Source organism: Lepidochelys olivacea (genome assembly GCF_965140295.1).
Source record: "Lepidochelys olivacea isolate rLepOli2 genome assembly, chromosome: 4".
Taxonomy (NCBI): Eukaryota; Metazoa; Chordata; order Testudines; family Cheloniidae; genus Lepidochelys; species Lepidochelys olivacea.
The window spans coordinates 141,311,191-141,334,405 of NC_140414.1; the positions used below are offsets into that span (position 1 = coordinate 141,311,191).

The window sequence follows — 23,215 nt, forward strand, 5'->3', positions numbered from 1 at the left end:
AAAAACTTGGCACCACGGACAATGCACCTGTGTGATACTAGGATGGGATGTCCCACTCTTGGTCATAACCAAGGATCACACGTTAATGGGGATATCATCTAGGAGGCATTACACCATTCAGTCTTCTTTGTCACTTCCCCCCAAGCTCTTGATCACATAACATTCTATGGCAAGTGCAGCAATTGCTTACCTAGAGAAGCAAGATTAGGAAAATATTAATTGTATTTTGTACTTTGCTTTTTTTAATGCAGTTTAGCTGCTGGACATGTGACTAAGGAACCAGCACCACCCGACTCGTTAGCTCTCTACCCGCCATTAGGAAACCTCTATACTGGGACACCCAGAAAAGCAGTCCCCCCCCCAGTCATGAGGTGGCTTAAAAAACAAATCATGAGTCTGGGGTTCCTTTTATCTGCCTTCTGGCTTTTCTGCACATTTCTCTGAAGCCACAAAGGGCTAGGAACTCACTTTTTGAAGAGAAACGAAAAGCCAAGATTCTCACATAATCACAGGACTCCCGGAGCTGAGGCTTTCAGAAAAACGCCAACCATCCCGAGCCGCGGCACAAGAGGTCGCAACGCCCGGGCAACCCAAGCCAGCGACGCCCGCGGGCCCCGGGGCGCGGGGCGGGGACACGGCAGCCAGGCCCCATGGGCCCAGCCCGGGGCCCGCTGCGCGCCTGGGCACCCCCAGCCTGGGAAGGAGGCGTGACCAGGGCCTTGCAGAGCGCGGGCGAAGGGCGGGAGGCGGCAGCCGAGACAGACACGCCCCCCGCCGGCCCCGCCCCGGCGCCGCTCGGCGCAGGCGCAGAGCGGGAGGCTCCCCGCGCGAGGCAGAAGGGGAGTGGGCGGGGCCCTCCAGATCCGGGTCCCTGGCGCTCCGGCAGAGCCGGGCTGTGTGTCTGTCTGTCTGTCAGTCAGCGGGAGCGAGGCGGCTGCGGCATCGACGGACTCCCTCCGCCGGGGCGGCATCTCTGGGTGAGTGAGGGGCGGGGCTCCCCCCCGGTGCAAGCTGCAGGGAGGGGGGAGAGCTGCCCCCAACCCCCCCCCGGGTGCAAGCTGCAGGGAGGGGGGAGAGCTGCCCCCAACCCCCCCCCCGGGTGTAAGCTGCAGGGAGGGGGGAGAGCTGCCCCCAACCCCCCCCCCGGGTGTAAGCTGCAGGGAGGGGGGAGAGCTGCCCCCAACCCCCCCCCGGGTGCAAGCTGCAGGGAGGGGGGAGAGCTGCCCCCAAACCCCCCCCCCGGTGTAAGCTGCAGGGAGGGGGGAGAGCTGCCCCCAACCCCCCCCCCGGGTGTAAGCTGCAGGGAGGGGGGAGAGCTGCCCCCAACCCCCCCCCCGGGTGTAAGCTGCAGGGAGGGGGGAGAGCTGCCCCCAACCCCCCCCCCGGGTGTAAGCTGCAGGGAGGGGGGAGAGCTGCCCCCAACCCCCCCCCCCGGGTGTAAGCTGCAGGGAGGGGGGAGAGCTGCCCCCAACCCCCCCCCCCGGGTGTAAGCTGCAGGGAGGGGGGAGAGCTGCCCCCAACCCCCCCCCCCCCGGGTGTAAGCTGCAGGGAGGGGGGAGAGCTGCCCCCAACCCCCCCCCCCGGGTGTAAGCTGCAGGGAGGGGGGAGAGCTGCCCCCAACCCCCCCCCCGGGTGTAAGCTGCAGGGAGGGGGGAGAGCTGCCCCCAAACTCCCCCTCCCCTCCCGGGGTGTACGCTGCAGGTTGGCGATGGGGAAGAGCTTCTTGTTCCCCCCGCCCCAGGGTCTCACTGAAGGACGGGGGCACTACAGGGAGGAGCTGCCCCCTCTCTTCCTGGGGCTTCTGGCAGCTGGGAGGGGCTCTGACCTGCTCTGGGGGAGGAGACCTGAACCCCTTGGAGGGCAGAGGGAGGTGAGCAGTGGTTACCTCCAGATACCTGCTCAGGGAGGGGAGCCTCAGCCCCTCCACCTGACTGAAGTGGGGCAAGGAGTGGTGCGAGGAGGATAACTTGGCCTGAAAGTGAGTGGGGATGCAAGGGGAGCATCTTTCTGTGCAGCGGAGCCCCGGGGGCCATCACGCGCTCCCCATCCTGCAGAGCGGTTGGCATCAGCCATGCCCCGTGGGGAGACATGCAGGCCCCCAAATCCCCAACCCAAGTTCTCAATTTGGTCTGGTCATATCTGGCTGACATCCTGGGCTGTGCCATGGTTGCCAGCAAGTGCAAAAGAGACACCCCTCTCAGGGCTGTGTCAGAGGTGGGTGCAATCTGCCCAGGATGGCACAATCGAGTGTGTCCTCTCTGTTGCTCTGTGCTGCTGAGCTGTCTGGTGGAGACGTAGGGCAGAGAGGTTGCTGCTAATGTATTGTTGTAGCACATCCTATGGCTTTTTAGGGGCTGAGACATACATTTGTGATTCTGATAAAAGCATCATCTTCATATTTAAATTGTACCATGAGATGGACTTTCCGGCCATGCAAGCACATACAGAGACAGTCTAAGCATCCGAGAGGCTGCTGTTTTTGGGGTGGTGGGTAGATTACACAGCGGAGAATGCTGGAGAGAAAATGCACCCTCTGCTTCTTGGCTTGCATCATATGTCTTTGTTTTAGGGTGCATGGGCAATGCATGGGTTAGGGAATCTGTGAGTTGATGGGAGGAAGTCTTAAAGCATAAAGACTTGCTATGGAAAAGATGTATTAGGTCGTTTAGTCTGTTCCCCCAGCCAGTGCGGAATTGTTCCCAGAGGTGTATTTGCTGGTGCAATACTCATGATGCAGGGCTCCGTTAATATCTGTAATGTGTAAGTCAATCCAAGTAGCGCTCCTCGAACCTTCCACGCACACCATGTGCAAATAGCTAGGTGGTGCCAAATCCTCCACATCTGTGTATATGTGTTGGATTTCCCCCACACACACACCCCCCTTGACAGGAGGTTTTGATAACATATTGCTCTGGCATGCTCCCCGTCTTTGATGTGGAGTTTTCTGTCATGTATAACGTGTTCAATATCACGTAACCCAGCTCAGTGGCTCCTCTCACAGGGCTGCTAGAAAATAATGAGATGCATTCCTCATTCTCATTTTTACAAAGGAATAATGTCTGGGCTCTTGAGCTGAAATTTTGTTTTACTGGCTTTTCTTTGTTTTTGTTACTGCTCTGCAGGGCTGTTTCAACTAGGAAGGGCTCCTATTCACAGTCTGCAACTGACTTTAAGCCAAATAGAGACAAGAGCTGTATGATTCTGTTCTTTTATTTAATCATTTCTCTTTTGTACCTGTTTTTTGTCTGTGGGGTGCACACTAGCTGGAGTGTTTCCTTTCCTTAGCTGCATAGTTCACATTTCATTTTTGTTATTTATTTGTTTGTGCTGTGTGTGGAGTAGCAATCAGCTAATTTAGATTAGGTATGTTGGAGAACTATATCATGAGTATATACTATATCAAATAGACATATAGCAGTCTAATGTTAGCTGGTAAACTAAATGGCAACTGAAGCATGGTTCTTATATTAATTGCTGAGAGCCCTCTTCTGTTTTACCATGTTTCTTTATTCAAATACAGAAGTTAGTGATGGAAAAGATCTATTACAACAGATAAAGTCCATCCCTCTCCAAATGCAGGCTATATATACCTCTTGCTACCAGAAGCTCATTAAGGCCCTAATTCATAGGAGCACTTAAGTTCATGTTTGATTTTAAAGTGGACTACTCACATGCTTAAAGTTAAGCATATCTGCAGAGCACTTATGTTGAGAGGAAGAAGAAAAAAAGGATGTGTGAAAGTGAATAAAATATAGATCCCCTTCCCAGAGTCCTGCCTAATTTAAAGGGCAGTTCTAGTATGAAAAAGGATTTGCAGTGCAAACAGGGAACAGATCTATTGACTACACCAAGGTGCCATTTTTACAAGATCACTATCTGCTTTATTGGGGTGGGGGACAGAAATGGAAGAATTTATTCTTATGAGTAGTTGTAGAGCCAAAAGAGCTCTGTGAGAGAGCTGCATTTACTTCTGGATCATGCTTCATCAACAGAATTGTTAAATTGCAGTTACAAGACCAAATTCTACTCTTTGGTACACCTATGCAACACCTTTGAAAATAGCTGGTTGGTACAAGTGTAACTGAAAGCAGAATTTGGCCTGCAGAATTTTATCATCATGATAATGCAGAAATAGGAAAGAACCCAGCGTGACTTATAGATTGTGGGTTGAGTCTAGTGCCTGCAAACAGGAAAAAACTGTCTTTTTTTTTTTTTTTTTTTTTTTACTTATAAACTGGACAAATTTGATATGAAATCAACCTCACAATATTAGGCTGCTGAGTCACTTTTCAGAGTGAAGCCATGCTTAAAATCTCATGTCCTCTTTTGTTTAATACATACTGTATAGAACCATATCACCAAGGTGGAACCTGTTCCTAGGCGCACACATTTGATGTATTAATTTTGGCAGTACCTGTGTGCTTTATCATGTCAAAATTATTGAACTGAAATAATTACTAATCTTAAACAATAGTCCACCCTGTTATTGCTTAGTAAGGGAAATACAATATACCAGAATAATTCCAGGTGTAACTTCTAAGTGTGTGGAGTTACACCATAGATAAGTTTGGCCCATTTAGTTCAAACAGTGAAATGGCTTGTCTCGATAAACTACACTGATGAATAAAACAAAATTTGCCCATATTCTTCCTGTTTGAGTTATGAGACAGCAAGAATGGAATGGAATGTTTCAGACTTTATTCTTGATCCCAACCTGGGTAACCTACAATATTTATTAATAAACTAAGCAACTACAATCTTCTTGGTATGTGTTTATATCAGATGTAAATAAAACTACCTTAAACTAGTTACATAATAAAATTAACACAGGTGAAACAGATTATTTATTCAGTTACTGTATTCATAAAGCACTTCCTCTGGTTACTATATTTGGAGTGCTAGGCAATCTATAGCAAAACCTTAAAGAAAATCTTGGCCCAGAGCCCAGAAAATCTAGCTAGTTTTTCCCTCAAATAATACAGAAAAAAAGAAAATAGTCTCAAAAGGAAGAACTCCTTGGGGGCGGGCAGAGATGCCAACCCACCCTAATTTTCTGTAATGCTCCTGATTTTTACATGTAATTACTAATTCAGGTTTAAGCCTACAAATTTTGCAAGCATGCGCATACTTGATGAGTCACACACGCATGCACACCTGACAAACACAGCAAATAGTTCCGCAGCTGTGGGGGGTGTTCTTCACCACCCTTATGGCACATGCACAGACTGCAGTGAGCGTCTGATAGGAAACAAGCTATGGAGATTTTGAGTGGGCCAAGATGTTGCTTGTTTCCCTGCCCAAGCCACGGGCTGTGCTCTAACTGTGACCCTGCTGGACTATGTTGATGTGCTCTGGTACCTAGTGTGTGCCAGTAAGGTCCGCTTGGGCAGTTAGTGCACGACATGCAGCTTTGTGGCTTGAATGGTGAATCCAGTGCCCCAAACTCCATTCAGAATCACTGCAGCTTGCCTCCTGTCAGACCCTCACTGTGCAGTCTGCAGGGGAGGAGGGGCAGGGCGGGGCGGGGCAGCAGGAAGAGAGAGGGAATGGGACAGAGGAAGCTCAACCTGATAAGGAGGCGCAGAACTGACCTAGGTAATTAAGGGCCCTATGCAGAATAGAAGAGCAGTTTTCCTAGGGCTGATCCTCCCCTTCACCCTGTTTAGGGGTGGGGGTTGGGCACAACAAGGCGGGGCATGCCCTCTCCTTGGTCATAGATAGTTGGGAGAGGTCCAGGTTTCTCTGTGGGGGGAGAAGTCCCAGTTATTTTAACATGCATGGAAATGCATCTAAAATGCACCACAAGCGTTCAAGGCATTCCCCTAAACCCTCCCATCTTTGTGTGGCTTTGTACCTTTGGCCCTTGCTGCTGGTCCAAGCAATCTCCATAATTCCTCCCTAGCTCCCCCCCTCCCGCCCGCAGAAATACCCCTGAAAGTCTCAGAGCAAAGCCATGGTATCTCTGGGAGGGGTGGAAAGAATCCAAAATGTATTGACCAATGTGGGAAAGCCTTGTACCAGATGCCAGAGACAGCCAGGAGAGGCAGTGTGGTCTAGTTGTTCAGGCCTGGGACTGGCAGCCAGGGGAACAGGTTTCTAGCCCAGACTCCCACTGGTGCATCTCTCTGTGTATAGTACATGCTTTAGCCAAGGGAGACTCCAGTAGATCTCCTCAAGGCGAGGAGGAGGGGGAAGTTAGACAGGCTGCCGCAGGCTAGATTCAGTTGTGCGTTCCAGACTGAAAGCAACTAAAACCCAGGCATCTTTGAGTGGCTGCTGACATCAGCAAGGGCAAATCCATCACCAGAAGATTGTCCGCTAGTACCGCTACATTGATCAGAGCTGCCTCCATGACATGAGACTGTTTGATTCCAGGGCAGATTTGAAGAGGCCCTGGGGGGTTTTCACCTTCCTCTGCAGCATGGGGCCTGGGTCACTTGCTGGAGGATTCTCTGCACCTTGAAGTCTTTAAACCATGATTTGAGGACTTCAATAGCTCAGACAAAGGTGAGAGGTTTATTGCAGGAATGGGGGGTGAGATTCTGTGGCCTGAATTGTGCAGGAGGTCAGACTAGATGATCATAATGGTCCCTTCTGACCTTAATGTTTATGATTCTAGACTGAGCTCTGTATCATCTGATCCAAGTGGTATTGGGGCTTCCCAGCCAACACTTCCTCGATAACCTCTCCTGAAAAGGGTAGATGAGAGACTAGACAAGAGACTGGGATAATAACATAAAGTGAAGGCTTTTTTATGCCTGTGGACCACTCCTTTGCACATTAAAACACAGGACCCTTTCCATCTTTATGCTTCTCTTTAGTCATCTACAAAGCCAGCACTTCTCCACTGGCCTTAAGCTCAAGCTCACCGTTAGAAACTGAACCAGGGGTGTTTGTTCCCCCCTGCTCGGACATTGTAGCAGCAGTGAGGGCCCATCCTCTGCTGATCTAGCCAATGAAAGTCATAGCAAGCATGATGTCTGTCCTCTTGGCAGATGCACCAAGGATGGAACTGGGAACCTGCAGACTTGAAAGCCTGAGCTGCATCAGTTTGAGCCAAAGCTCTGTACCTGGGGGCTGTAAAAACTTATCCACTGGAACAGTGCAGAAGGGGAGCCTGTAACACCCACCCACCCACCAGTATGTTACACAAGCAGCAACTGACTTTGTCATAGGCTAGAGGTATATCAGGCTGCTGCCATCCAAGTGTCATTCCAAATGCATAACTCTCCTGCTCTTGCAGTGGTAGAGATCAACAAAGCTATTTTACCCTTCACAGAACATCAGTAGAATCAGTGATTCTAAATAGAACACAAGGTGGTCTTACTGGTCAACCTCTACTGCTGCTCCAGCTTTTCCCCTAGCCGTTCACTCTCTCCTCTGTGCAGTCAGTAAACCAAGGCCAGCCCTAGGGTAATGCAAAGGCAGAGGAAGCTTCTTCCTGGAGATGATAATCACTATGCAAAGCCTTTGATCTCAAGGTCTGAATTTATATGGGAAGCATTCATACCCCAGTGGAACGCAGCAGCTGTTTAAAGGTGACCCATACAGCAGAAAAAAATTGTGACCCATTTTAATTCTTTATGATGTGTACATAAAGTAGGCCTGAACATTTTTGCTTTGGTTTAGTTCTTAAAACTTTCACCCCAAATATTAGGGTTTCCTAACTTTCTGTTATGGCAGAACATCTATGGCTCATAGCTGGATCTTGTAATATGTTCTGAAGCTGGCTAGGCTTTGGCTTAGCTATTGCGGGAGATAGAACTGATATCAAAGTTGAGCATTGTTGACCCAAGACATTTTATCTACAGTTTTGCAACTTTTCTTCTAGGCCTTGTTAACTGCATTGTCCCAGAAGACACTTGGCTCAGAGGCTTGTAGTTGGAGAGGCTATTTCAGATATACAAAAGCCTTGACCTGCTCACAGCCTTGTAAATGACAGGTTTCGGAATAACAGCCGTGTTAGTCTGTATTCATAAAAAGAAAAGGAGTACTCGTGGCACATTAGAGACTAACCAATTTATTTGAGCAGGAGCTTTCGTGAGCTACAGCTCACTTCATCGGATGCATGCCATGGAAATAAGGCTCAGGGTCTTGAATTGGAAATGAACTGTGAGCCAATGGAGTGTATAGAGTACAGGGGTGATGTGATTCCTCTAGCTAGGGAGCTGGGCTATCGTGTTTTGCACAAGCTGGAGCCTCTTGGTTGCTTCTACCTTAACCATAATAACCACTCTCCTGGAGGTGACCCATTCTAAAAGGTACATATTTGCTGCAAAAGTTAGGAAGTTAAACCTCTGAGCTAGTGGACCTTATTGGCCGTTCATCTGGAGGGGGCAGATGAACTATCAAACCAGCAATTGACTACGATAGCCTCTTTCACTGGCGCTGATCAGTTAATTGAACTAACTTATTTATTCCTGAAAAGAGAGAGCGAGATTTTTTTCCAAGCAGCAAAGATAGTCTGTTCTACAAAATCTGGCGGGCCCAGCAAACTACAAGGGCCTGTTAGTTCTCTTAGTCATCATTTTATAATATTTATAATATGGTGGTGTCTAGAGATCTTGATCAGGATTAGCAGTCTTTTATGCAAACAAATAACAAACACGGTCCCTGCTCTGAACAGTTGACTAGGAAGTAGCATGTAAAGGGAGGGGAACACTATCAAATATACAATTTTTGTGTACACATAGAGTTTTTTTCATCATCATGATGTAAAAGTACCAACCATGCGGATCAGCTTGTCCTCAAGCTGCTATTCATTGGCTGATTTCTTGTAGGCATCATGGCAGAGGTGCGTCTTGAGGAGAGGTTATTGGCCTTAGAGTACAATTCAGTGTGGGTGCTCAGTGCATAAGGGTCAGTGTGGAAGAAGGCATAAGGTATGTTTGTGTGAGAGGCTGCCCAATGGGTGGAACAGAGGAGGCAGGTTGTAATGTGATAAATCAAGCTCAGATAAATAGGGAAAGCAGAGTTATGAAGTTTGAGAAGCTTGAGCTTGATTTGTTGCTATAGGGAGAGCCAGAGTATGAATACAAAGAGAAGGTGGTGAGGCAAAGGTGGTGATCTTTGTAGCTGCTTTTTTGTATGGCAGTGCTAGGGGACCAGAAGGGGGAGTCAGCAGTCATTAGGACCAACGAGGGCCTGGATGAGAGTATTGACTGTTAGGACAAACAGAAGAGGTTAGATCTTTAAATAGGATGTGAAGAAAGACGTGGCATGACTTAAGTTACAGCCTGGATGTATGAGGTAAGGGTGGGAGGAATTCAAGATGGATGACCCACAATGAGGCTCAGCTATGGAGGGTGGTGGTGTATTGGCAGTGACAGGAAGCGGCATTAGTGAAGAAGGTTTGGGGGGAAATCATGAGCTCAGTTTGGCTATGTTAAGTGTAAGCTGGTGGAGACTTCTCGGAGGAGAACCGTTGGATAAACAGGCTGAGATGAGGAGCGAATTGAGAGAGACGGCTTGAGAGCCCAGAGGATAGGTGTGATTCAGCAATATATAGTACTTATGGCACCTTAGAGACTAACCAATTTATCTGAGCATAAGCTTTCGTGAGCTACAGCTCACTTCATCAGATGCATACTGTGGAAAGTATGCATCCACAGTATGCATCCGATGAAGTGAGCTGTAGCTCACGAAAGCTTATGCTCAAATAAATTGGTTAGTCTCTAAGGTACCACAAGTACTCCTTTTCTTTTTGCGAATACAGACTAACGCGGCTGTTACTCTGAAACCTAGCAATATATAGGTGACAGTTTAAACCTCTGTGAGCAATGAAGTCACCCGTCTACAGGGATTAAAGAGAGGAGAGGATCAAGACTGGAGCCCTGTGGGACTGTCACACAGAGAGATGGGTGTGTGTTGAAGACTCCCACCCTACTGAAAGATTTTGAAGTGATCCGAGAGGTAGGAAGAGAACCCAGGAAAGATGGTATCTCAAGCCAGGAAAGGACATGATTTTTAGCAGTGTCCTATCAACAGTGCCAGGAGCAGCAGAGAAGTCAAGGCAAATGAAGGACAGGCCCTAGGATCTAGAGAGGAAATGATCATTAGAAACCTTGGGGAGAGCAGTTTGTGTGGACTGGAGAGGGTTAGGAGGGACTGGATGGAATCTAAAATGGAGGAGAGGATCTCAAGGCAATGGCATGTTCACTGAGGTGGAGGTGGGGCAAAGTTAGAGAAGCAGCTGAGTTAAGACCACAGCAGGCTTGTATTTTGAGTGAAATAGGCCAGAAAAGGTTGAAAGGTGAAGGAGGAGAGAAAGGGGATGGCTGAGAGTGGGAACGCAGTAGGTTGATTAGTTAGGAGAGAATGGAGTGGAAGACAGCATTCTCACAGAAGGAGAGGATACATGTTGGCAGGGAAAAGCAGAAGAGAGTGAGAGGGAAGGGAAGGGAGGTTGTGGTGGCAGCTTTTCCTCTAGAGAAGAATAGTCCATGGCCTGGACTTGGGAGACCTGAGTTCAATTCCCTGCTCTGCCACAGACTTCCTGTGTAACTTTGAGCAAGTTTGTTTAGCCTCTCTGTGCCTTAGTTCCCTATCTCATAGGAGTGTTGTGAGCAAAAAAGCCGTTAAATATTGTGTGGGGCTCAGATACTTCAGTATATGGGGACCATATAAGATGATCTGACGATTTTTTTCTTTGAAAAACAAGCAAGATTTTGCAAAGAGTGAGTTAAATATAGCAAACTCCTAATGGAGTTTGAGGTATAGGAGTCAATGAGGATGGAGAAATAAAGCTGTTTGATAAGAGTCTACAGCAGTACTGAAGGAGGGAGAGAAGAGAGTTGCAATGGAGGAAGACTGCATGATCGTGAGACTTTCTCCAGAGATGTTTTTGGGCATGGGAAGAGGAGGAAGCAGATGTGGGAATAAACCAGGTTTAGGCGTCCAGTTGTTATAATATATCCCTCTTTAGTAGGTTTTTAAGGGCACTGTCAAGCTATCAGGTGTTTCTAGGTCCAAATTTAGATTTTGTGGGTTTGTTTTACAGAATTCATAAAATTAAAAAAAAATCTTAGTATTGAAACATTTCATCTGGACGGGTTGTGACCTTTAACAGTGTCTTAGATCATGAGAACCTGTGCATGAAACTGTCTTGTCTACTTTAGTTATCCACCCTGGCCAAAGTGATAAGAAGGTGGAAAGTACAAAGATATTTATATTTTTGTTTGCGTAATCTAGAGTATTGGCCATCCAGGAATCAATTTTCCAATATGGCTTTTAACTCTGCAATGATTTGAGGAAAAGCTTTATAGTAAAAAAGAATCTGAAAGTATTGTGTCAGAACAATACTAGGAATGTTCTGATATTAAATCTGATATTTAAATTAGAATTTTACCAGAATTTTAAAAATGTCTTTTATCCACCGGCCCCTACTTTCCTGTGTTTAAACACATAGCCTGACCACCTTTTTATTTTTAAAATTAAAAGGCTCTTTTTAAACCATCTTTACGTTTGAGATATGCAAAGAACACATTGAAAGCAAGAACACTGTGGACATACAGATTAATGTACTAGAGAAATATAATCACCAGAAGGGATTACTTTAAACTGTATTATATATTTAGGGATTCAGTATATTAAAATGAATCAAAGAAAAAAATGCATCTCTCTTCAAAGTAGCTAGCTCATTATTGCATTTCTCTTTATACTAAAGAGGAAAAGACCATTATTTTTAAGAACACTATTGTTATAGAGACAGGTTTCAGAGTAACAGCCGTGTTAGTCTGTATTCGCAAAAAGAAAAGGAGTACTTGTGGCACCTTAGAGACTAACCAATTTATTTGAGCATGAGCTTTCGTGAGCTACAGCTCACTTCATCGGATGCATACCGTGGAAACTGCAGCAGACTTTATATACACACAGCGAATATGAAACAATACCTCCTCCCTCCCCACTGTCCTGCTGGTAATAGCTTATCTAAAGTGATCATCAAGTTGGGCCATTTCCAGCACAAATCCAGGTTTTCTCGCCCTCCACCCCCCCACACACAAATTCACTCTCCTGCTGGTAATAGCACATTGTAGGGAGAGTGGTCACTTTGGATGAGCTATTACCAGCAGGATAGTGAGTTTGTGTGTGTGGTTTTTGGGAGGGGGGTGAGGGGGTGAAAGAACCTGGATTTGTGCAGGAAATGGCCCAACTTGATTATCATGCACATTGTGTAGAGAGTTATCACTTTGGATGGGCTATTACCAGCAGGAGAGTGAATTTGTGTGTGGGGGGGTGGAGGGTGAGAAAACCTGGATTTGTGCTGGAAATGGCCCAACTTGATGATCACTTTAGATAAGCTATTACCAGCAGGACAGTGGGGTGGGAGGAGGTATTGTTTCATATTCGCTGTGTGTATATAAAGTCTGCTGCAGTTTCCACGGTATGCATCCGATGAAGTGAGCTGTAGCTCAGGAAAGCTCATGCTCAAATAAATTGGTTAGTCTCTAAGGTGCCACAAGTACTCCTTTTCTTATTGTTATAGAGAATCTGTCACTGGAACAATAACTCTTATCTGATGGGACTAATGCATTCTTGCCCTCTGATCGATCATTAACATTGTTTTTATGAGTGCCTCTCGGTTGATGATTAAAAAACAGTGGTGCTGTTTTAAAAACCCATCTCTCATTTTGTTTGTTGGCTGTGACTGGCATAGCAGATGTGTGTGTCAGTTACAACTCCTGCGCTTCGTCAGGGCTGTCTGAGCTGTATTAATTTAAAACACCACAGCTATCACCCCAGCAGTGCCAGTGAGTCGTGGGGTTAGTGGAGCTCTTTGTTTGACAACTGCTGCTGTATTGTGTGTGTGTGTTTTTGTTTTTAATTTCTTTACAGATGTCCATCTCCGTTCAGATGTCCAGTTTTCTGTAAGTTGTGCTCTGATACTAGTAGTTAAATACAGGTAGCGCCTGCTCTGTAGTGGTTTAAATATCCAGCATTACTATGGTAATAGCAGGAAAGGCTTGGGTATTGGAGGTGCACTGTTTTTTCTGTTCTCTCACATTAGGGTTCATGTACCTGAACTCCTATAAATCGGTGCTTTTAAGATGAACAGACTCCTAGTAAAAAGAAAAGGAGTACTTGTGGCACCTTAGAGACTAACAAATTTATTTGAGCATAAGCTTTCGTGAGCTATGGAAGCTTATGCTCAAATAAATTTGTTAGTCTCTAAGGTGCCAGAAGTACTCCTTTTCTTTTTGTGAATACAGACTAACACGGCTGCTCCTCTGAAACCAGACTCCTAGTAGATGATTTAAATGCAAAGTTCTCGCCATTAGAGAAAAGTCATGAGAAAAGGCGATTGGCATGAAATATGTCTGCTCAATATGAGCTAGTCTGGTTTATGAAGGAAACTTTTGTGCTAACATGAAAATTTGAAATATTGGGAGTGGAAGTATTTAAACTGGTGATTTGATAACAATAAGTTAAAATACAAGAAGGGACGGTTGTGACTGCAGACTAATGTACAGTATTGTGATTGCAAATGGATATTTGTAATTTATGTTGCTTCATAGAGAGGGTATATGCATGTGCAGTAGCTGCCATTGCACTGGCAGTCTTAATTCAAAGCAATGTAAAGTCCATGTGGTCAAATGTTGCAGTGCTAATATTTATCAAGTGATGACAGTGCTGATCAAGTGTAAGAGCAGTGAGGTCATTGTTACAAAATGAGCGTGGGCTTACATCAAACTATAATGTGAGTTCTGTTTTTAGCTTATTGTTTATACATTTGGCCTCTTTTACATGCTTACACAAAGAATGTTGCATGCTGAGTGTGATATTGTGACGTTGCTGAAAAGCAGAAAGGGAGTGACTGCTTTTTCAGCTGAATGTTTGCATGAATGGAGATTACTCATAGCATTCACTGTAGTAGGAAAAGAGCCTGAGAACAGAGATGTGACTTCCCTTTTCGTGCTGTTTAATTTCTTTCTCAGTCATTCTTTACGGCTTGTCTACATGCAGAAATTGACTGGCATATCTCTAACCAAATAAATATTCTGCTATAGCTGTGCCAATCAATTTCCCCACATAGACCAGGATTAGATACAATTCAGAACTTCAGTGGAGGTGTCAGTGGATTTTATTTTTTAAGAGATTTATATTGGCAAAAGCTTACTTTTTACTCTATCTAAATTTTGGGTCAGATTTGACTTGATTCCCTTCAAATAAATTGTCTGTTATATCATCTGTCCATTGTTTAATGCACTTTCTATTTTGATTTCTTTTCATTGTCTGAGAGTGTTTTTTTATGACACAGGAACTAAATTCGCAGTAGGATCTTGCTAATGAAGGATTGAATAAATATGACTATTTAAAAATCAAAGGTATTGTATCACAATGTAGTCTGTTTTGAGAAATGTAGTTGGTTTCTAATGACAGATAATACTTCACAGTACTTCCATAGATATCCTATAGTATATTTTTACAAGTAATTAAATCTTAGAAGTGCAAGTCTTGACTACAGAACTCTGCCGTTAAACCTTGGCTGTGAAATGGGGTGAGACTGCCAGGATTTTTGAGAGAATTATCAGGCTTGCTGATAAGAGAGGGAGGTTCTGCTGAAACTGTTTTGAACTTTTCAGTGTCCAGTGACCAGAGCAAAATAAATTTGTTTTTATGGAGCCGATGTATCAATTGTTACTTTCCTCCTCCAACAACTGAGACGGTAAGACAGGGCATAGAGAACATCTCTGTGACACATTTTCTTCCACAAAATGTCATGATGTCATTCATAGCTCTGGTCTAGACTGCACAGTTAGATTGACGTAAGGCAGTTTACATCGACCTGACTCTCTAAGTGTCTACACTAAAATGTAACTCCCACCGATGCAACTCACCCTCTACACCGACTTAATAACTCCACCTCCATGAGAGGTGTAGCGCTTAGGTCGATGTGGTTAGGTTAACGTAGTGTCAGTGTAGACATTGAATTGCTTATGTTGACTGTTGCTGCCTTTTAGAAGTCACCGCACAGTGCCCCACACTGATAGTTAAGCAAGCACTCCTGGTGAGGACGCACACCACGGACACAGGAGCATAGTGTGGACATGCAAATGCGATTTAATTACTGCAGTGGCTGTATGTCAGCGTAACTTAGGTCAGCGTAATTGTATAGTGTAGACTTGCCCATAGGTTTCTCATGGTGCTTCATACATGGCAGGAATTCATCTTGGACGTGAACTCAGATGTTTCAACTACCTTGTGTAATAGTCAGACTGACTAAAATAGCAGTTGGGTTGAATTTGTTCTTGCATGCCATATATTATGGGGCAGGGTAGTTCTCAGTCCTGACTCTGCTTGCTTATGGGGGAAAGAGTAGTTGTTCTTTAATGGGAAGCCAGATGAGGGTTCCTCATCTGTGACTTTCTGTGTGGTAGCAGTCTCTGCAGGATGTGGATTGTGCTTTGCTTTCCTTTACATCGGGTTCAGAACTCCTTTAATTTGCTAGTAAGAGAATAATTCTAATCCTTTTCAATGAGATCAGTGGATTAGCGGCTTATAAAATTGCAGGGATTATCTCTTCTCTTTTTTTTTTTTTTTTTTTTTTTTTTTTAAGCAGCACCATTTGTGTACCCAAAGTAGTATAGGTTTAAGAAGGAATCTATTTGCTGTTAGTAAGATTTTTTTTAATTTAAATATTGAATTTATTTGTAGGGTTTTTTAATAAATCCAAGAACTTGAATTGATACCTGGTTTTTTCCTTTTATTTAAAAGACTAAAAAAGAATGCAGTTGGTGCATACTCAGTGTTGTTCATTTCTCAGGCCTTGTCTACGCTGCCACTTTCTCGCTCAGGGATGTGAAAAAACACCCCCTGAGCACCGCAAGTTTCAGTGCTGTAAAGTGGCAGTGTAGACAGTGCACCCGTGCTTGGAGCCGCGGGGGTAGCTACCCCCCCTTGGGGATGGGTTTTTTACAGCGCTGGGAGAGCTCTCTCCCGGCACTGGTGCCGTGACTACACAGCCATGTTAAAGGCTGCCGCAGCCGCGCTTTAACAATGCTAGTGAAGACAGTACCATAAGATATTTAGGGTACCTTTCTGCAGCTCCTACACAGGGGGAATTGCAACTGACCCTGGAGTTTTGCCCGAATGAGGTATGCAGGATCATACACAAAGAGGATTTATTTTTGAAGCCACTTGATTATGTAACCTTCATTTGTTTGTTTAGAATGAGTTTTATCTTGTAGGAAAATGATTTCAGAATCAGTCCCCTTGCCTCCTGTGGGTGACTGGCAGACCCTAGTTGGACCAGAAAGGAAGGGCTGTTTTTCTAGCCCTCTTGTATCTGATGTGAAGGGGAGAAAGATCAAATTAAGTACTTACATTCTAAAAATGTAAAAAAAAAAAAAAAAAAACACCCTTAATTCTAATAATAAAAAAAAGACCCTATTGCAAAAATGCTGTTCCTTGGAGTCCAGGAAAAGTAGGTTTTAGTTGGACAGATCTGAAGGTAAGGATTAAGTTACACCCTACTGACCCTCCCTCTCCCCCTTCAAAGTACTGCTTAAAATCTTCCTTTGTGTGTGGCTTGTTTAAAATAATTTTCTCCCCAGCTTGTTTTATTTCTGTATTTGCTTGACCTAGGTAGGCTAGGTGATCCTCATTGTCCAATTGCCGAGCTTCAAGCCGGAAAACCCTGGCTGCCCCCCAGTATGCTTTCAAAGACATGCTTTTTTAATGTATACAAAGGAAGGCTCATGATTTCCACTACACTAATGAGGCCATGGTAGTCTCATTGAAATGTGCCAATTGCTGCCATGGTGGTATTTGAGCAGTCTTGTTCTGTGAATTCAAATGTGATTTAACATGGCAGCCCCCATGGAGCTGAGGAAAACTGGCTTCTCTTACAGAATTTCAATAATGCTGCTCTTCTGCACTTAAAAAAAATTATCATTCCACCAACACAGTTTAGCCTGTGGAGCCCCGGTGTAGGTTTAATTCCAGTCTTTTGTTTTTAAAATTTAAGCTTACGTTTTGCTGAGTTTTTCCTAAAGACAGAGGTGGTACAAAGTGTATAGAAAGTAGGGAGGGTGGAATTGAGGAAAGAAACAGTCCGCTCAATTTCTTTTCTCCTGCTGAGAGGCTTGCATAGTGGTAGCAAGAGGGACTTGGGAATGCTGACAGATTGAGATTATGGTTTGATAAATGGACCAGTTTAAAGTATCTTTAGCCTGTATTAAAAGCTTGTATTACTACTCAACTGCGTCATATGCTCTCTTGACCTTTTAAAGAGATAGTTGGCATAGCCTGGATGCTCGTTGCTAAGTTGTGTGGCTGGTGCCTATATCTTTTGCCTTCCAGTAGAAGACTCTAATTACATGAAGTTATAAAGTTCTGGTATAAGACCTCTTGACCACTGCAGCGCTCTCTCTTGTGCTGGTGGCTTAATTTTCCTAGGCACTCCCAATATCTTTGCAGCAATCTTACAATAAATCTCAATAAATAGTGTATCCTAGGCCCAAAAAACCACTGTAAAGTGAAGTTAAGGTTGCAAGCAGTAACATAAAGGTAAAAATCCTTGTATTAACGTAGTGGGTGAGTTTTAGAATTGAAAACTGGAAAATTCAGAGTTAAGGTTTAAGCCGATAAAAAACCTAAACAAGGAAACAGAGGAATTGGGAACTCGGGTAGGCAACCCAGCAGGGAGTTATTCCTGTGCACCCCCTACCAACCTGCTATACACGTGCATCTATTGCATAAAAAAATCCAACTTCATTGCAGTTGCCTTTGACTTTCTATTCTCTAGCTAGTATCTGGCTGCAGAAGTGGGGAAGAGGTATCCTCCCCCGCAACAGAACCAAACACCATTTTTTAAACATCTTAATTGCAAACAGCTGGTCTGATTAACTTCGAAATTTTTCCTTTTTTCATTGACATACAGTTGAGTTACACACTTTGAGGTCTGCTTCTGCAAGGAAAAAGGCTAGAAACTTAACTTTAAAAAAAAAAAAAAAAATCCTGCAGCCACCGTAGGTCTCTAGCAGTCAGTGTAAGCCTCTCTGATCCAATGTGCCCTTCTGATGTTTGAAATGCTAATAGTTTATTGATTAAAAACTAGAGAAGAGACAAAACTTAGTGAACTGAAATCATCTAGTCAAAAAGTAATATAAATGGCCAAAGAACTTAGATTTGCTGAACTGAGATGAATACTCCTATTTTAAGGGTGTCATAATTTAATAACCTCTTATCCAATTACGTGGATGAAAAATTCTACCTCTAGCCCAGACTTAAACTACTAATTTTGAGGCCACTACAGTTTGGCTTGTGAATTTCTTAAGGGGGCAGACAGTATCAGCCTGGCTTATAATCAAAATTGAATTTTACCCCTAATAATGAGAGCACAACAGTAAATTACTGTAATTTTTTTTTTTCCTGTTTCAAATTTATCCTGTAAAATGACATGATCAGGTTTTGGGTTTGTTTTGTTTTATTTTATAAACTGTGCAGGCTTGTACCACTGAGTATACAGTAGGGTGGGAGGAACTGTAGGAGGGAAAATCATGTTGTTTTATGGCTGTCACTGTTTACTCAAACAACACTACACCCCGTGCAAGGCCCCAGGAATGCTGCTGCGTTCACTGGCCAATTTTGCAGTGTTGCGGAGGGAGTCACAGTATTCAGTTCTCTTCATTTCCCCTGCTGCAGTTCCCAGCGTGGGATAGTGGAATCTCAGTATCCCTGACTCTTTACAATTCCATGGAATTTCTTTAACCGCCTCAGAACAGTTGAAAAATTCCGCTTGCCGATAGTAAAGCATACACAGTATTGAAAAATCACAAGATGCGGCCCAAAATATTGCGTGAACTTGCATTAGGACTTTTTTTTTTCTTCCCACCAAACTGCTGAGAATTCTGAAAACCTTTCCTCCTCCTCCACAGAAAACAGCTGTTACTTTAAAATGTGGGGAAAGAGAAACCATATATTTAGCACATTTTGAGGTTAACATCTTCTGTTGGCATCAGGAAGGATGTAAAACAAACAGTAAAAACGCATTGGCACAAATTCCTATCGGAGTAGGGTGAGGAATGCCTTTTTTTTTTTTTTTTAAGGTTCTTAAATAATGTTTCAGAGTAGCAGCCGTGTTAGTCTGTATCTGCAAAAAGAAAAGGAGGACTTGTGGCACCTTAGAGACTAACAAATTTATTTGAGAATAAGCTTTCGTGAGCTACAGCTTACTTCATGATGAAGTGAGCTGTAGCTCACGAAAGCTTATGCTCAGATAAATATGTTAGTCTCTAAGGTGCCACAAGTCCTCCTTTTTCTTTTTAAATAATGTTGATATCTTAAAATCTTTTAACGAAACACAAAACAAAAACAAAAAATCCCACTGAGCTCCAAAATGTACCCTTGTCTTGCAAGAGTGGAGGGACACATCTCCTGTTAAAACAAATAGGAGACTCACCGGCTTTGTTAGTGCTTCTCTACCACAGGACACCAGCTTTTCAGTCATCTGCATGCTGCTCTATTGTGTGTGTGTGTGAGTGTGAGAGAGACAAAATTTAGTGCAGGTGAAAGGTGCTACTTTGGGCATCCCTGGAGACTGAAGTCTTGTGTTCACAGAACAAGGAATGAGGGTAACAGCAGTACAAGATTTGCTCCTGGGGCATTCTGCACCAAATAATTAAAAATTCTGTGCCAAAAAATAAAAGTTCTGTGCACAATATTTTAAAATTCTGCAAATTTTATTTATCAAAATAACACTAGATAATCACACCAGTTTCAATTATTTTGGTAATTTATTTCAAAAAACCTGTCAGCAAGTATGTCTGTAACAACACACACACACACACACACACACACACAGAAAATTCCCCCAGGAGTAGAGAGTTAAAGAAACCCCTATGACAACCCAGTTCCTGTTTCTCTGCCCCCTGCCCAGCCAGGGGGCCAGACACCCAGAACCCCTCCCCCCCAGAGCCCAGCCATGGTGCCCCTGCCAGCCAATACACCCTTCCCTCCCCCAGAGCCCAGGGATCCAGAGGGAGAAACAGCCTGATGCTGGGTCCCAGGCTTGCATGGAGTTTCCTACGCACCGCCGTCTCCTTCCCTCAGGGCATGCTGGGAACTGCAGCTGCCAGGAACCCTCTTGCTCCCTCCCCTGGCAGTGTTTTCTGTGTGTGAGCTGGACCCTGTTGGGTCTAGCATCCCCTAGTGGCGGCCAGCAGCACTGCATCCCATTTCTGTGGGGGAAAGGAAATTCTGAATGCACTGCATTAATTTCTGCAAAATTCTGCAGTGTGCCGTGGTGCAGAATTCCCCCAGGAATAAAGATTCTTCCCTTCTATCCCCATGCTACTTTGCTGTTCCACAGCTAGTCCTTGGAGCCACCTGGTCCCTTTTCAAACTACTCCCTAAAAACTTTTGAGATAATATAGCAACCTTATTTAGTTCCTCCTCTGTATCCCCATACTGAACTCAGCTAGTCTTTATTTCATTTACCTTTTGGTTCTTGGTGACCGACAGCATTCCTGCACCTAACACAAGATGCCTACCTTAAACATATGCTGTGCAGACTATTAATCTCTTGGTATTTTATTTCTGACTATACTCCGTTAGAGAAATGATGAGATGTCTGTGTATTAACATAAAAGATATGAGCGGGCCTATTCACGTTCTCCTTAGCAGCACTCCTTGTTTTAGTACAGTGGTTCTCAAACTTTTTGTATTGGTGATCCCTTTCACACAGCAAGCCTCTGAGTGTGACTCCTACGCCCTGAGGGCTGGGGCTGTCAGTCCCACACCTGGGGGGGCAAAGCAGGGCTGGGGCTGTTAGCCATGTGCGGGGTTGACAGGTCCAGCCCCACAGCTGACCCGGGGACTGACAGCTCATGACTCCCACATAACCACCTTGTGATCCCCAGTTTGAGAACCCCTGTCATAGTATAACAATTCATGAATTGGCAAAGAAAGTAGTTTTCAGGATTTTGGGGGGATCAGAGTTTTGGAGGGACCCTGTACCTAATGACTTCCTTCTCTGAGCCTCTGCCCTTATTCAGTCATCATTGTAAATCCATGGATCACCAGTGCACTTGCCATGTAGCTAAGGCTAAGAATTAGCCACGGGTATTTTTAGTAAAAGTCATGGACAGGTCACAGGCAGTAAACAAAAATTCACCGCCCTGTGACCTGTCCGTGACTTTTACTATAAATACCCATGATGACTAAATCTCTGCACCTGGGGCCCCGCTGCTCTGTGGGGCCCCTGCTCCAGCAGTGAGGGCTGACTGCCCCCAGCAGCCCATTGCTTCAAGGCCCCCGGGGACTACTCTCCCAATGGCCTTTGGGGCTGTCCCTGGGGCTGCTGCTCTGGCTGCCCCCGGGGCCACTGCTGATATTGGCACATCTCCAAGCAGCGGCCAGCGTGGCTGGCCTGGCGACAGCTGCTCCGGCCACCACAGCTGTGGAAGTCATGGAGGTCGCAGAAAGTCATGGAATCTGTGACTTCTGCAACCTCTATGACAGAATCGCAGCCTTACCTATAGCTAACTGTATCTGGCCTCATAGTATCCATGAATTTACTGCTCAGTGGTACAAGGGTTTCCTGTTTGTATTCCACAGTGGACTCTAGTAATCATGTACAGGGAAGACAGGGGAGGTCAAGAATGGGCACAGCAAGCTAGAGGCCATTGGGAAAGAGGAAGAAATTAACTGAATTGAGCAATAACGGTGGAGTGCTGTTTTTATCTTTATTGTGAAATGCCAGCCTGGAACGTTGACTGCTATGAAGCAGAAAGAGGATGTTGTTGTGTTTCTACATCCACATCTCATGGAGCAGCTTCATTCCTGGCTTTCAGTGTCTTTATTTAAAAGGAACATATGGATTTGTGTTGAAAGGAGAGCCATTTGGCGCCACTGTGAAGAATTGCACATGGATCTGGAGTTTTAATTTTGTTTGTGTGTCAAGGATTCTTCCCTTTCAAATTCAGGGGGAAATATTAGTGGAGAGTTGCTTGGAGTGTGATCTAGTACTTAAAGCAGAGGATGAGAGCTTGTAGTCCAGTGTTCTACTCCTGACTCTGTCACCTTGGACAATTCACTTAATCTTTGTGTGTGTCACTTTACACCTCTCCTCCTCCACTTGGCCTGAGGGGGTCAACACAGTAGTGTGTAAACCCAAATCCCCAATATCTGAGTACATACCAGACAGGGATAGTGAGACCTGACAGGGATAGTGAGACCAAGATTAGTCTCATCACATCATTTCTTCTCCAGCTGCACACATCATTTGGCTAGAAGTACTAACATGACAGGATCCTAGTCATTTTCACTCTGCTGCTGTTGCTGGGCAATGGGAAACAGAATAGACATGATCCTCTGTTGCTTGGGGGTGATAGGGAAATAGAGAAACTACCTTGTTAGTTTTCCAACCTCACCTGTACCCTGAGTTCCTACAACAATCGCAGAGGATCTTGCCTGTGTTTATTTCTGCACAGCACAGGTCTCCCATGACCAATAGGACCAGCAGAGAGAAACTGACCTTTGAGCATGTCATTTTAGCACTTTTGCTCCTCCTGTCTGGTCTGTGTGCTGGACAAGTAGCAGCACAGGACATGGGGGACATGCAAATAGGATGCCACCAATTGTGCACCAAATTTGAAATCCTAAAGATTAGCAGATAGTCCCCTCTCACGAAGGGAAACTAAGTACATGATAGGTTTCAGAGTAACAGCCGTGTTAGTCTGTATTCGCAAAAAGAAAAGGAGTACTTGTGGCACCTTAGAGACTAACCAGTTTATTTGAGCATAAGCTTTCGTAAGCTACAGCTCACTTCATCGGATGCATACTGTGGAAAGTGTAGAAGATCTTTTATACACATAAAGCATGAAAAAATACCTCCTCCCACCCCACTCTCCTGCTGGTAATAGCTTATCCAAAGTGATCACTCTCCTTACAATGTGCATGATAATCAAGTTGGGCCATTTCCAGCACAAATCCAGGTTTTCTCACCCTCCGCCCCCCCCCACACAAACTTTTGTGCTGGAAATGGCCCAACTTGATTATCATGCACATGGTAAGGAGAGTGATCACTTTGGATAAGGTATTACCAGCAGGAGAGTGGGGTTGGGAGGAGGTATTTTTTCATGGTCTCTGTGTATATAATGTGTTCTGCAGTTTCCACAGTATGCATCCGATGAAGTGAGCTGTAGCTCACGAAAGCTTATGCTCAAATAAATTGGTTAGTCTCTAAGGTGCCACAAGTACTCCTTTTCTTTTT

General features: G+C 44.7%; 1 protein-coding gene and 1 long non-coding RNA gene across 3 annotated transcripts in view; one reads left to right on the top strand and one right to left on the bottom strand.

The window, feature by feature from the left end:
* Window positions 1-717, bottom strand: part of LOC311519810 — a 38,092-nt gene extending 37,375 nt beyond the window's left edge. The window contains exon 1 of the long non-coding RNA XR_014711387.1: window positions 469-717. This is a non-coding gene — a long non-coding RNA (uncharacterized lncRNA). The remainder of the gene's footprint in view (window positions 1-468) is intronic.
* Window positions 718-809: 92 nt separating this feature from the next.
* Window positions 810-23,215, top strand: part of RNF24 (ring finger protein 24) — a 67,542-nt gene continuing 45,136 nt past the window's right edge. Inside the window, exon 1 of one of the 2 annotated variants that reach the window (XM_084626765.1) lies at window positions 810-977. The gene's annotated coding sequence lies outside the window, so the exon portion shown is untranslated. Of the gene's footprint in view, window positions 978-12,661; window positions 12,750-23,215 lie in introns of those variants that run through there. The other variant, XM_084626764.1, reaches the window with a different exon arrangement.